The sequence below is a fragment of the Sphaeramia orbicularis genome, chromosome 22 (genome assembly GCF_902148855.1).
Source record: "Sphaeramia orbicularis chromosome 22, fSphaOr1.1, whole genome shotgun sequence".
Taxonomy (NCBI): Eukaryota; Metazoa; Chordata; class Actinopteri; order Kurtiformes; family Apogonidae; genus Sphaeramia; species Sphaeramia orbicularis.
The window spans coordinates 48,035,196-48,050,459 of NC_043978.1; the positions used below are offsets into that span (position 1 = coordinate 48,035,196).

Here is a 15,264-nt window from a genome sequence, read left to right on the forward strand (position 1 = left end):
GCACAACCCTGGACTTAAGTTTTTACTTGGGTCCAAGAGAGAGCCCGGACCAAGCCAGGAGGTAACATAAGTTTTATCGTCTGATGACCTGAATTCAACTGTTATGTAGCTGCATCCATGCAAACACCACAGGGGGGTTGAGGAATTGAGGCCCTAAACAATAGCCGACACATGGGCTGGAATCCCAAATCAGTCAAAATGTGATGGTTTACCGTTTCCAAACTGTCTGATTGGAAGGCCAACATATGTGTATATTGTCAATGTTTAAAGGGGAAGAAACCCGGTCATCTGTGGTCTCAAAAACTCACTGTGAGATCACAAGTATGTAATAGTGACCAGCTCCATGGGCCTATCTACTGGCTTAGAATGCCACCCTTATTTTTCAAGCGGGTGTTATGAATGAATCAACAAACGAATAAATGTTGCAGATTCAAGAACAAACAAAAATGGTGGAAGAGCCCACAACAAGCCAAGCCCAGGAGCTGTAACCTACGTATCGCTCCCTGTACAGTTTTGATGTATGCATGATGTTTGTGGGTTGGAAATGTGTGCTGCAGTTTCTGTAGTGTAGTGGTTATCACATTTGTCTAACACACAAAAAGTCCCCGGCTCGAAACCAGGCGGAAACAGGTGGCCAGTTTTTGTTATGGGTAGCTGTCTCCCAAAAATTGCTTTGAATCCAGCACATTGAGTTGTTGCAATGACTGAACCCTCCAAAAAGTCTGGACCAGGACCTTCAAGCCCAAAGCTTTCATCATATGATGGCTTCAGCTTCACTTCCTCTTGTTTAACAGCATCCAGTCAGCAGGAAGACCAAGTGGCTCTGGAGGCTGAAACTCACATAAACCTGCACATACCAGTAAGCTGCTGCTTTGATGCTTCCTGGTCATTTTCAAAGGTCAACCAGACTGGTTTTGCTCTTTTCAATACATTCTGTCTCTTATCCAACGGTCTTCATCAGTTTTACGTGCTGGTGGGGGAAAGCAGACTTCTAAACCTGAAGGGGGAGTGGCCTGTGGAAGTCCTTTTCACCATATGTTAATGAGCTTAGTGTTACAGTCGTAGAGGGGGTGGCCCTGGCTTTCAGAGTTGATAGCAGGTGTTGTGTGTGTGTTTCTGGGTCTTTGAGGGAGGGAGCGGGTCATTTGAGACAAAATCCAAATAGGTGCTTTGCAGTTGCACTGTTTATAGGTCCAAATGTGCATGAAAGCCACAATGTGGGCTCGTCCGGGATTTGAACCCGGGACATTTTGCACCCTAAGCAAGAATCGTACCCCTAGACCAACGAGCCTCTGACTACTGCTTTCTAAAGCTGTCTTCGGCAGCCAAAGGACGGTAGCGGGCAGGATTCTACATTAACTTTTTTGATCAGAATTTCGACTCGCCAATTTTTTTCCAGTGAAAAAAGAGATATTATGATGCCACTGAATGCATTTGTTCATTTTATCAACACTGTTGGCATGAAAAACACAGAGTACAATCAATACAACAAAATATACACAGAAAGTGCAAACATTTTGTTTCAAGTTTGGGATCTATCTATCTATCTATCTATCTATCTATCTATCTCATCTATCTATCTATCTATCTATCTATCTATCTATCTATCTATCTATCTATCTATCTATATATCTATCTATCTATATCTATCTATCTATCTAATTCATCCCACAGGCCGGATTGGAACCTTCAGTGGGCCGCATTTGGCCCATGTTTGACACCCTGCTATAAAACATTGGAACAGCACTTGCTAAAAAGTAAACACATGCAATAAAACAAGTGTTATAAGGTCATAAAGTGACAAAAAAAAAAAAAATCAATCATATTCGCACACTCACACTTCTGTGTTTCATTTGTCAGGTCTTTATCTGTAATATCCAGTTCAGGAAACGGTCAATAAACAATGTACATCAACACACAAAGGGTTAAATGTTATTTTGCACCTTCATTGGACTGAACATTACAATTAATTATCCAGGTTTTTTTATTGTTTGTTTCTTTATCCAGGTCTGTTTTTATACCTTTATGAATTTAATTAATTTCATTTTTTATCTATCATCTATCTATCTATCTATTATCTATCTATCTATCTATCTATCTATCTATCTATTATCTATCTATCTATCTATCTATCTATCTATCTATCTATCTATCTATCTAAATCAAATGTCTTCTTCTTCACAGGTGCCACTGCTATCAGAATCTCAGCCACCCTCAGTTCCCTTTATTTCATGTTTGTGCAAAACTCAGGCCTGTGGGGGCGTCAACTGTCAGCACACAAAATTTTTCTTTTCATTTTTTCTTTGTGTACATGTGGCAATCCTTACAAAACCTGACAAGATTTTCATTATCAAACACAAGCCATTCACGGCCCATCAGCCATTTAGCATTAAATTTTCTTTTCTTCGTCTCTCTGTCGATATCCATATCCTCCCTCCCCTGCTTCCTTCCTCTACTCACCCCCTGAAGTTTGTCCATGTCGGTTGGGACTCCCAACCACCGCCGTAGTTTAATCTTAACTTTTTGCTTTACTTTGCTGGCTAACTCTCTTCTCTTTCAGTCTATGCTCCCTTGCTCTGCTCGTTCTTCGATTTTTTCTGTTGGACGCTCTGTTTGTTTCCATTGTTTCTCGTGCTGGTTTCACTGCAAACTGCAAACATCATCACGTAGCATTACGGCACAGTGTTCATGGGAAATGTAGGAAGTACTGCCAGGGGGACAAATGAACGAGAACAGAGCCTGTTATATATCATACATGCACTGCCTCATGTATCACCAGCTAAACTGGCTAGTAAGTTTTTATTATCACCCACCAAAATGAATTTTAACCCGCATTTGGTGGGTTGGTGAGTGTTAATTTAGAACCCTGATTATAAGTAGATGGGGGAAAAAAGATTTTAAAAATTCATAAAAAATTTGAACTTTGACCTGCTGTTCCCAAAATGTAATCACATCTGTTCTCGGTAACTGGCAATCTATAAACCCAATGTGGTATGAATTCGAAGAATATTTTTGCTGCTAAAGTCTTAACAAACTGAACTAAAAACAATACCCCTTGCCTCCCCTTTAGGGGGGCGGGGTAATAATGAATTAGATAATCTGTAAATGGCACAAAACAGATGGAATTTTTCTACACGTCTTAAAATATAAATGAAAGGAATTGATAAACGCTCATAATTCACTCAATTCTGTCACTACTTTACAGTTAAAACTCAATTTAAAGGTATTACAGCTGTTTTTGGAGCCTGTACAGATCCCCTACTTATGGCCTATGACTGTCATTATTTTTCGTGTATCCAATATCTATGGCTTTGTGTAAAACAGAGGCTGAATAATAGGAGGAGATAGTGAGTTGACAGCGGGGGGTGGTCAAAGACGTCTCTGTTAAATAGATGGTTAATTACCTGCAGCTACTCCTTCCCTCATTGGAGGATTTGCTCACTTGCTTCAGGGTACAAACTAGGAAACTCTAGCTCAGTCCAGCTAATTATGTCCTGTGGCACATGAAAAACAGGAATATTACAATCATATAAAAGTCTGTCCTAATCATTTTGTATTTTCCATGTATATTTTTCTATCAGAGGTTCATAGTGCTGCATTTTTCCACCATAGGGCATCATGGGTGTGATGGAGATTGTGTTTTAGGAGATTACCAAACAATATAAGGAATGATTGTTTAATTAATGAAAAAGCAAAAACAAAAATAATATTAAATATAAAAAAATACCATTTAACCCATAAAAACCAAGTGCTAAATGATTTTTCTTTGATTTTCAACCTTTCTTAAGTGATTATCATCACTGATTCTAATATTATGCTTGGTATTTTGCATATTTAAGTCAAAATTTGGTCACCATCTTTTAATGAATTTTGGTTGCCTTTCCTCTCTGGTATGGAGACAATTTGAATTTCTATGTCAAATGCTGAATACTGACCTACTACTATCATTTATGTTACAGTGTGCATCACTATACTTATGCTTATGTTGCTACCCCTATTAATTATTATTATTATTATTATATTGTTGTTGTTAATGTTATTACTTTTTACTATATATTATTATTATATTATTATTATTATTATTATTATTATTATTATGTTGTGTTGTTTTATTCATTTATATTTAGAGTTTTATGTTTCTGGTCTGTTACTTTTGAGTGTGTTTAGTTGGTTTATTCCTTTAGAGGTGGGGGGTGAGAAGAGTGCACAAAGGAGAATTGCAAAATGTAAGACCTAGTATCACTAAGTTTGTACTGTATCTGGATGATTTTCTTTTGTGAAATAAATAAATAAATAAATAAGAAAAAGCGCAATAATAATAATAATAATAATAATAATAATAATAATGAATAATAATAATAAAATAAATAAATAATAATAATAATAAACATACCATTTAACCCATAAAAATCAAGTGCTAAATGAATTTTTCCTATTTTTAACCTTTCTTAGTGATTTACACCATTTCTTCTAATGTTATGCTCAGTACTTTGCATATTTAAATAAAAATTAGGTATTTTCCTACATTTAATTTCCTAATAATGTAGGTACCCCTAAAAGCTTGGATTAAAGTTGAGGGTTATTGTTATCAAAAATAGAGAAAACTGAAGAAAAAGTGACGATTGCAGTGAAGTCTATCGTTAATTAAATATAATCCAAGTGTGTCCATTCACTGTCATTGATCCAACTCCATGGGTTTTACCGGTGAATCAATGTTGTAGAAGATGACGGTGTTTCCATGGTAACTATGGAGCCTCTGAACATCCAAATGGGTCATGTCTGATGACCATGAAAAGACGACAAACTGTATTTTACACCAATTATTTTCATGTATTGATAGGATTAGTAGATAAACCAGTATTAAATATTTAGATCAGTAGACGTTTGGGTATTTATGGGTTAAACTCATCTCTGAGTCCAGGTTCCGTGGCCCAGCCAAGGAAATAAACATCCCTGAATCTCTTCTGTGTTTTACAGTGACATTGATTTCTTCACCGTCTCCTCTGTTGTTTACCACAAACCTGGGATCAAAATACAGGATGTATTTACCGCTTCACTGATAGATCCATACTTTAAAATTGCTACAATGTAAAGAAGACAGTTTTTGTCAAAGTCAAAATTTCTGCCAACAGTTGCTTCTTCCAGCCCCAGCCTACACCCACACACACACACACACACACACACACACACACACTAAACCCACAAGTTCAGCTAACATTAACACATCTGACAAAAGTTTCAAATAGTCGACACACTTTGACTTTTGTAAAACTCCTACAACTGAGTTCAGAAAAACTCACCAGAATACTTTGAGTTAAAGTAAGTAGAAGTCAGTGTACATAATTACAATATGCAGCTGTCATGTTTTACTGTTATTACACTGATTATGGGGAACTTACTTCATTTATATCTTTTATAGTAACACAGGCATTTTGATTGTTTTGTTTTTAGTCTGTTTTAAAGCAGATAAATATGAATATCACCATATAGACATGCACCACATTCAGTATCTGCATTTTACATGCAGACAGCGTGTTTTCATTATCAGTTGCCATGGTGAATCATTGTCTCTCAGCTTCACTGATGATGCTCAGCACCCAGAAAATAATTCCAAAGATTCACATTTATTGATCTGTTATCATCAAGCTACACAGTAAAAGAGAAAAAGATGAAGACCCACCTCTTCTAGTTTTGCCTCATGGGACACAAGTTCAGATATAATGTAAAAGGCTGTTCAAGGTGAGAAACAAGTAAATTTATAATCCTCTTTGAGTTGTGTCACCACTTATACATATGAGTTTGTCAGGTTTAAGCCATTAGATAGATAGATAGATATAGATAGATAGATAGATAGATAGATAGATAGATAGATAGATAGATAGATAGATAGATAGATACCAAACTTGAAACTAAATGTTTGCACTTTCTGTGTATATTTTGTTGTTATTGTACTTTGTGTTTTCATGCCAACAATGTTAATAAAATGAACATAAAAATATATAAAATAAGGTAATGAGTATATAAGTATACATTAAAAAACAGATCCGTCCTCACTGTAACTGTTGCTGTCACTGTCTTGTAATGTGTGTGGAAATGACCAAAAATAGTCACTTGACTGATGAAGGGTTAACCCTTTAAAGGGCACTCATAGAAATACAGTGAATTTCAGCCTTAGTGTGTTATTGGAGGACATAACAAGAATGTGTTACTTTTGTGAAATTTTTACAAAATGTTTTATTGTTATGTAGAAAATCAAGGTCAGTGAAGTTACCATATTTGGTTCATTGCTCATAAGTGGCACAAAAAATAACAAAAACCCAAACAAAATTAAAAATAAATATATAATAAGGTAATAAAGTATATACGTAAGTGTATATAAAAACAGACCCGTCCTCACTGTAACTGTTGCTATCACTGTCTTGTAATGTGTACATAAGTTACCAAAAATAGTCACTTGCCAGATAAAGGGTTAACCCTTACAGGACACTCATAGAAATACTGTGAATTTCAACTTTAGTGTGTTATTGGAGGACAAAAAGAATGTGTTACTTTTGTGAAATTTTAATAAAATGTTTTATTGTTATGTAGAAAATCAAGGTCAGTGAAGTACCATATTTGGTTCATTGCTCATAAGTGGCAAAAAAATACCAAAAAACAAAAGGAAAAAAATAAAAATAATAAAAATATATAATAAGGTAATAAAGTTTATAAGTATATATAAAAACAGACCTGTCCTCACTGTAACTGTTGCTGTCACTGTCTTGTAATGTGTACATAAATTACCAAAACAGTTACTTGCCAGATAAAGGGTTAACCCTTTACAGGACACTCATAGTAATACTGTGAATTTCAACTTTAGTGTGTTATTGGAGGACAACTAGAATGTGTTAGTTTTGTGAAATTTTAACAAAATGTTATTGTTATGTAGAAAATCAAGGTCAGTGAAGTTACCATATTTGGTTCATTGTCCATAAGTGGCAAAAAAATAACAAAAACCCAAACAAAATTAAAAATAAAATATATATAATAAGGTAATAAAGTATATACGTAAGTGTATATAAAAACAGATCCGTCCTTACTGTAACTGTTGATGTTACTGTCTTGTAATGTGTGTGGAAATGACCAAAAATAGTCACTTGACTGACGAAGGGTTAACCCTTTAAAGGGCACTCATAGAAATACTGTGAATTTCAGCCTTAGTGTGTTATTGGAGGGCAACAAGAATGTGTTAGTTTTGTGAAATTTTACAAAATGTTTTATTGTAATGTAGAAAATCAAGGTCAGTGAAGTTACCATATTTGGTTCATTGCTCATAAGTGGCACAAAAAATACCAAAAACAAAAGGAAAAAACAAAAGGAAAAAAAAAAAAAAAAAAAAAAAAAAAAAAAAAAAATATAATATATATATATATATATATATATATAATAAGGTAATAAAGTTTATAAGTATATGTAAAAAACAGACCCGTCCTCACTGTAACTGTTGCTATCACTGTCTTGTAATGTGTAATAAATTACCAAAAATAGTCACTTGCCAGATAAAGGGTTAACCCTTCACAGGACTCATAGAAATACTGTGAATTTCAACTTTAGTGTGTTATTGGAGGACATAACAGAATATGTTACTTTTGTGAAATTTTAACAAAATCTTTATTGTTATGTAGAAAATCAAGTGGCACAAAAATAAAAAACAAAACAAAATAAAAAAAATAAAATATATATATAATAAGGTAATAAAGTATATACGTAAGTGTATATAAAAAACAGATCCGTCCTTACTGTAACTGTGCTTTCACTGTCTTGTAATGTGTGGAAATGACCAAAAATAGTCACTTGCCAGATAAAGGGTTAACCCTTTACAGGACACTCATAGAAATACTGTGAATTTCAACTTTAGTGTGTTATTGGAGGACAAAAAGAATGTGTTACTTTCGTGAAATGTTATCAAAATCTTTTATTGTTATGTAGAAAGTCAAGGTCAGTGAAGTTACCATATTTGGTTCATTGTCCATAAGTGGCACAAAAAATAAAAAACGAAAAACAAACAAAACAAAACAAAAAAAAAAAAAAATATATATATATAATAAGGTAATAAAGTTTATAAGTATATATAAAAAAACGATCTGTCCTCACTGTAACTGTTGCTGTCACTGTCTTGTACTGTGTGGGGAAATGACCAAAAATAGACACTTGCTCGATAAAGCGTTAACTGCAAACCTTTCCCCTCGCACCAGTATTTGCACTGATCAAAGTACGGAATTGACTTTGTAAGGTGTAAGCCTCTATTTATAAAAGACCTATTACTTTGCAGAGGATGTAGTCACAGTGTGATTAATTGGTGGAGTACAGCTGAACATGAACACTTTTTAATAATTGATGAGAGATGTTTGCCATCTTGTCCACTGTCAGCGTTTGTACTCTGAATTAGCCACAGTATTAGTCTCAGACCGACTGTGTTCTCGGTGTAATTACTACCCAGCTCTGTACAGAAACATCCTTCCACTGAATAAATGTGAGCCGGGCCTTGGGTGGTGGAGTCGGACGCAGTCGTCTGTCACTGTGGGTTCTCTCTTTAAGCTTCACTTTAAAGCTGGCTCTTCTCTACCTGCTTTGATCTTCTCCGTCTGCTTGATATTCCTCTTGTGTATTCGTCTTGTAATAGCACTAATTGTTTCAAAGCTTATCTCATGAGGCCCTTGAGATTGCTGACTTATTTAGATGAGTGTTATTGAATCGTATTCCTCACATCAGCACCATAAGGATTTGGAGATCAACACTCAAAACTAACCTTGGCAAACAACAGAGTTAACCCTTTCATGCATAGTGGTCACTACAGTGGACAGTTACTCTACAGCACAGGTGTCAAACATGCAGCCCGGGGGCCAAATCCGGCCCGCCAAAGGGTCCGATCCGGCCCGCGGGATGAAATTGTGAAATGCAAAAATTACACTGACGATATTAACAATCAATGGTGTCAAAATCATTTTAATTCAGGTTCCACATACAGACACAATTAGATTTCAAGTGGGTCAGACCAGTGAAATATTATCATTATAACCTATAAATTATGACAACCCCAAATTCTCTTTTTGTTTTTAGGTGTAAAAAAGTAAAATTACATGAAAATGTTTACATTGCCAAACTATACTTATACAAAATGGAATAACCTCAGAGACAAAAACGAACAAATGGACATGTCTAAGAAAAGTAAATGCAATTTTACCAATATTCTGTCTGTTACTAAATTTTGTGCAATTGTAATCCATATGTGTCTGTCATACCTGCAGCCAGACGTTAGTCTGGTTTTGTCTGCTTTTATGTTTTGTTTCTCACTTCCTGTTTTATTTTGTAAGTTTACCCTCATGTGTCTTGTCTGTGGTCTTTACTTCCCTTCCTGGTTCATGTTCACCTTTCCCCTGATTACCTGTCTCCGCCCTAATTTGTGCCACCTGTGTCTAGTTGTCTTCCCTCCCTTTTGTGTATTTATACTAGGTCTCTTGCCCTGGTCAGACGCCAGTTTGTAACTCTTGTAGTTCTTACCAGCGTTCTTGATCTTGTCTGTCTGTTTGATTACCTGTTTTTGTGACCTGTTTTGACTTCCCGGTTTTTGCCTACTGCCTGCTCCCTGTCGGTTTTGTCTGCCTCATCTGATACCCTGATTCTGATCTTCTCGCCCGACTTCTGGTACGTGAGTTTTTTGCCTTGTCCTTATGTCCTGTCGCCTGATTGCTAGCCTACCTGTATATGACCTGTTTCCGTCCCTGACCTCCCTTGCTTTTCCCTAGTCGGGAAAAAGACCCCAAAAGCGCATGGGGAGACGGATTGCCGTTCTCGGTCCGGAGGACGAATCCGAAGTTACCACCCATTATCCTCAAGATTTTGTCATTCATATTTTCTTACACCTGTGTGTGACCAATAAACCTTTGAACTATACCTTTTGAGTCTGAGTTCTGCATTTGGATTCAGTGCCTGTACTTACGCCATTACAGTGTCAATGATAAACTGATAAACCGAGGCAGAATATTGTTACAATTGCATTTGTTTTTCTTAAGACAATTCAAGTTGTTCATGTTATTCAGATTTTTAAGGAAACTTTGTCGATATAAACCTGATCATAATATAATTTTCTTTTTTACTGTTACTATTTTACTGGTCCGGCCCACTGGAGATCAAATTGGGGTGAATGTGGCCCCTGAACTAAAATGAGTTTGACACCCCTGCTCTACAGCTTTACTCTTGTATATTCATGGGTTTGTTGTTTAGTTCCATATCAACCAACACAGTGGACACTTATGCATCATCTCATAACTGCAATTCATACCATTATTGTAACTTTGCTGTCTTGATTGGTTCTTGAGTGGAAATCAATTGTTAATATTTATCTTTTGCAATTATCTCATGAAGTGAGTAATAACTCGTATTGAATATGTTAAAATGTGAGAAAATATCAGATTAAACATTAAACATGGTTCATTTCACTGTTTTCATATCACTTCATGATAGGGTTTTAAATACATGTTTCTTTGCTTCAAGAATAAAATTCATGGTGTAGCTGAGCGAACATTTTGTAACTCCATGAAAAACAGGTTGATTAAAAAAAAAAAAATCAATCACATTGTTTTTGTTTTTTTTTCATGCCTAAAGAGGAATAAAAACACTCAGGAAAAAAAATCTTGATTAAGGTTCTCATAATTCATGCATGAAAGGGTTAACCCTTTCATGCATGAATTATGAGAACTACATAGAACTACATAAAAACTGTCACTACAGTGGACAGTTTTTCTACAGCTGTTCTCTTGTATATTCATGGATTTTATTGTTTTGGTTCCATATCAACCAACACAGTGGACACTTATGCATCACCTCATACACTGTAATTCATACTGTTGCTGTAACTTTGCTGTTTTTGATAAACCTGATCTGCACTAACATCCATCCATCCATCCATCCATCCATCATCCATCTTCCGCTTATCCGGGGCCAGGTCGGGGGGGTAACAGTCTAACCAGGGATGCCCAGACTTCCCTCCCCAGACACCTCCTCCAGCTCTTCCGGGGGACCCTGAGGCGTTCCCAGGCCAGCCGAGAGACATAGTCTCTCCAACGTGTCCTGGGTCTTCCCCGAGGTCTCCTCCCGACGGTACATGCCCGGAACACCTCCCCAGGGAGGCGTCCAGGAGGCATCCGAAACAGATGCCTAAGCCACCTCAACTGGCCCCTCTCGACGCGGAGGAGCAGCGGCTCTACTCCGAGCTCCTCCCTGGTGACTGAGCTCCTCACCCTATCCTTAATGGTGCGCCCAGCCACCCTGGGAGGAAACTCATTTCGACCGCTTGTATCCGGGATCTTGTCTTTTCGGTCATGACCCAAAGCTCATGACCGTAGGTGAGGGTAGGAACGTAGATTGACCGGTAAATCGAGAGCTTCGCCTCTCGGCTCAGCTCCTTCTTTACCACAACCGACCGATACAGCGACTGCATCACTGCAGACACTGCACCGATCCGTCTGTCAATCTCACGCTCCATCCTTCCCTCACTCGTGAACAAGACCCCAAGATACTTAAACTCCTCCACTTGGGGCAAAGACTCCCCACCGACCCGGAGAGGGCAAACCACCTTTTTCCGGTCGAGAACCATGGCCTCGGATTTGGAGGTGCTGATCCTCATCCCGCTCGCTTCACACTCGGCTGCAGACCACCCCAGGGCACGCTGAAGGTCCAGGTTCGATGAGGCCAACAGGACAACGTCATCTGCGAAAAGCAGAGATGAAATCCTGTGGTCCCCAAACCGGACCCCCTCCGGCCCCTGGCTGCGCCTCGAAATTCTGTCCATAAAAATTATGAACAGAACCGGTGACAAAGGGCAGCCTGCCGGAGACCAACATGCACCTGGAACAGGTCTGACTTACTGCCGGCAATGCGAACCAGGCTGCTTCGGTCATACAAGGACCGGACTGCCCTTAGCAAAGGGCCCCGGACCCCATACTCCCGAAGCACCCCCCACAGGATACCACGAGGGACACGGTCGAATGCCTTCTCCAGATCCACAAAACACATGTGGACTGGTTGGGCGAACTCCCATGAACCCTCGAGCACCTGATGGAGAGTATAGAGCTGGTCCAGCGTTCCGCGACCGGGACGAAAACCGCATTGTTCCTCCTGGATCCGAGGTTCGACTATCGGTCGGTCCTCCTCTCCAGTACCTTGGAATAGACTTTCCCCGGGAGGCTGAGGAGTGTGATCCCCTATAGTTGGAGCACATCCTCCGGTCCCCCTTCTTAAAAAGGGGAACCACCACCCGGTCTGCCAATCCAGAGGTACTGTCCCTGACTGCCACGCGATGTTACAGAGACGTGTCAACCAAGACAGTCCCTGCACATCCAGAGACTTAAGGTAGTTCAAGGGGAAGCTGCACTAACATGTTTGAGTGTAAATGAATTGCTTGTTATTGTTAATAGACTATAATTAACCATTTTTCTTAAACAAAAAAGTTTTTTGCATAATATCTCCATGAAGTGAGTAATAACTACTATTTGAGTGTGTTAAAATGTGACAAAACATCAGATTAGCAGCATTAAAATTATTGATTTCATACTTTTCACACAGTGTATCAGTAAATACGTGTTTCTTTGCTTCAAAATTAAATGCATGATGTCCAGCTGAGTGGATATTTTTGCAACTCCATGAAAATAGGTTCATAAAAATTTTTTGATTGCACTTTTTTTCATGCCTAAAGAGAAATAAAAACACTCAGGAAAAATATCTTGATTAGGGTCAAAAAACAGTATTCAAAATCTCTCTGAAGGGATATTTTAGAGACAATTTGACCCACATTGTTATTTTTAAATTCATTTTAGCTTTAGTTGGACCATAAGGGATTATCCAAAACAAGGAGCTACTTTATATTGAAATGAATGTTGGAATGGCAATCAATTAAAGTTCGCTCTCTGACGGGACATTACTGTGTTTTGACCCATTAAGGTTCTCCAAATTCATGCATGAAAGGGTTAAACATAGATGAAAGTGAAATGTTAGCACATGACAAAGTTTACAAGAAATTAGATTGTTTTTTTTTGCAAATAAGTGTATGGTGAAAAGTAATTAACCCTTTATCGGTCAAGTGACACTTTTGGTCATTTCCACACACATTACAAGACAGTGACAACAACAGTTCCAGTGAGGACAGTGAGTCAACAATCTCAGGTCCAATGTGGTCTACAGGGTCTGTAAGGTCCACCTCTGCATGAACAGTGAGTGGACCTGCTTTGTTAGGTACCATGAAGTAATGGTACTAATGTAAGGAATGATGTTCAAAGGATAATGTGGATGTGGACAGGGGTCTGGAGCAGCACTGATGTTAGTCTAACGCAGTGGTTTCCAACCTTTTTGGCTCCTGACCCCATTTTAACATCACAAATTTCTGGTGACCCCAGACATTTAAAATGGAGACTTTTTTTTTTTTTTTTTTTGGCTAAATTAATTTGTTTTTGATCATGTAATAGATTGCTATACTATGTTGCAAATAAATGTGAATTTTAGATGACATTTAGTCTATATAATGTATATTATTATGGACGGAGGCAGCAAAGCCAGGTGTAGATTACTGCACAAAGTGAGAATTTTATTTTCCTTGGTCAAGATATGTACAGTCAGTCCAGCTTGGATTTACAAGGAGGATAATTAATACTGAAGAAACAAGAACTCAAACTATGAATTATGAAAGAGCTGCAGCATCTGAAACTGACCACAATGAACATTTGACAGATAAACAGAACCACAGTGCTGCAGTTTCAGCTTCACAGTTTGTCATGTTTTATGGATTGGGATTGTCAACTCACCATATATTTTATTTGTAAGTTTTTTGGTTTTTTTTGATCAACTACTAGAATTCCAGGCGACCCCACATGGGTCCCGACCCCAAGGTTGAAAATCACTGGTCTAATGTTCTAAAACATATGTTCCTTTGACATTACATGTGTTTTTCTTGTATTTTTATATATAGTTCTTGTATTATTATTATTATTATTACTGAAAAAAACTCCTTATTTTAAGTTTTTCTCACTGTCTATGAATCATCTGTTAACTATCATTCTTCCACCTCAGAAACATAGCCAAAGTAATACCGGTTATAAATCGAAAGGATGCTGAAAAACTGGTCCATGCTTTTATCTCCACAGACTGGACTACTGTAATGCACTCCTCACAGGTCTCCCAAAAAGCACCACAGACAGACTTCAGCTGATTCAGAACTCTGCAGCTAGGTTATTAACCAACAAGAGAGAGAGCACATTACTCCAGTGTTGGTTTCCCTGCACTGGCTACCGGTAACCTACAGAATTGATTTTAAGATACTACTCTCACGTATAAAGCTCTAAATGGAACCGGACCAAGTTACATTGCAAACTCACTGATCAATTATGTACAAACTAGAACACTGAGGTCATCAAACGCAGGGTTACTAGCGACTCCCAGAAATATTACAAAGAAAATGGGGGACGCAGCCTTTACTAACTATGCACCAAAGTTATGGAATACAATTCCAAAAGACATTAGAGAAGCCAGTTCACTGAATATATTTAAAACCAAATTAAAAACATTTTATTCTCATTAGCCTTTGAAAGGAGATAAAAATGGGGTCACAATTCAGGAACCAGGAATGTGCGCTGTTTTTATTTTATTTTATTCTATTGTATTTCTGTTTCTATTTTTTATTTTATTGTATTTCAAATTTCATTTTATTTCTTGCACCCAAAAATTCTATGTATAATCAAATATTTTAATGTGCGCTGTTTTTATTTTATTTTTATTTTATTGTATTTCTCTCAAATTTCATTTTATTTCTTGATGTATAATCAAATCTTAATGTATTTTAATATTGTATTTTTTCAATCAATGTGAAGCACTTTGGGCTACAATTTCTGTATGAAAGGTGCTATACAAATAAAGTTTATTATTATATATTATCAAAGTGCAGTGTTGACTGCAGCAGTGCATATGTGAAACTGTCGGGAGAGAAGTTGTTTTCAACAAATATGCATGCATGGGGTAGCATTGCATAGTGTTAAAATGACTAGATCCAAACAAAACAAAAACAACATGTATACAGACACGTCTCTGTAAAAACTTAGCGTTTTCAGGCTGCAGCTGCAGCTCGGAGGTTGTTTGTTCTTTCACGTAACAAAGGGGACTTTCAAAGTAATGATGCACAGATAGAGGAGGTAGAACGACGATCCTGCCACTGCGCCATGGAAATATTCAGCCTTATTC

General features: G+C 37.4%; 2 non-coding genes across 2 annotated transcripts; one reads left to right on the forward strand and one right to left on the reverse strand.

The window, feature by feature from the left end:
• The first annotated feature begins 556 nt into the window (after positions 1-556).
• trnav-aac (transfer RNA valine (anticodon AAC)) lies at positions 557-629 on the forward strand. Its single transcript has one exon. It is a non-coding gene; the product is annotated as a tRNA-Val (tRNA).
• Positions 630-1,219: 590 nt separating this feature from the next.
• trnap-agg (transfer RNA proline (anticodon AGG)) lies at positions 1,220-1,291 on the reverse strand. Its single transcript has one exon. It is a non-coding gene; the product is annotated as a tRNA-Pro (tRNA).
• Positions 1,292-15,264: the final 13,973 nt, after the last annotated feature.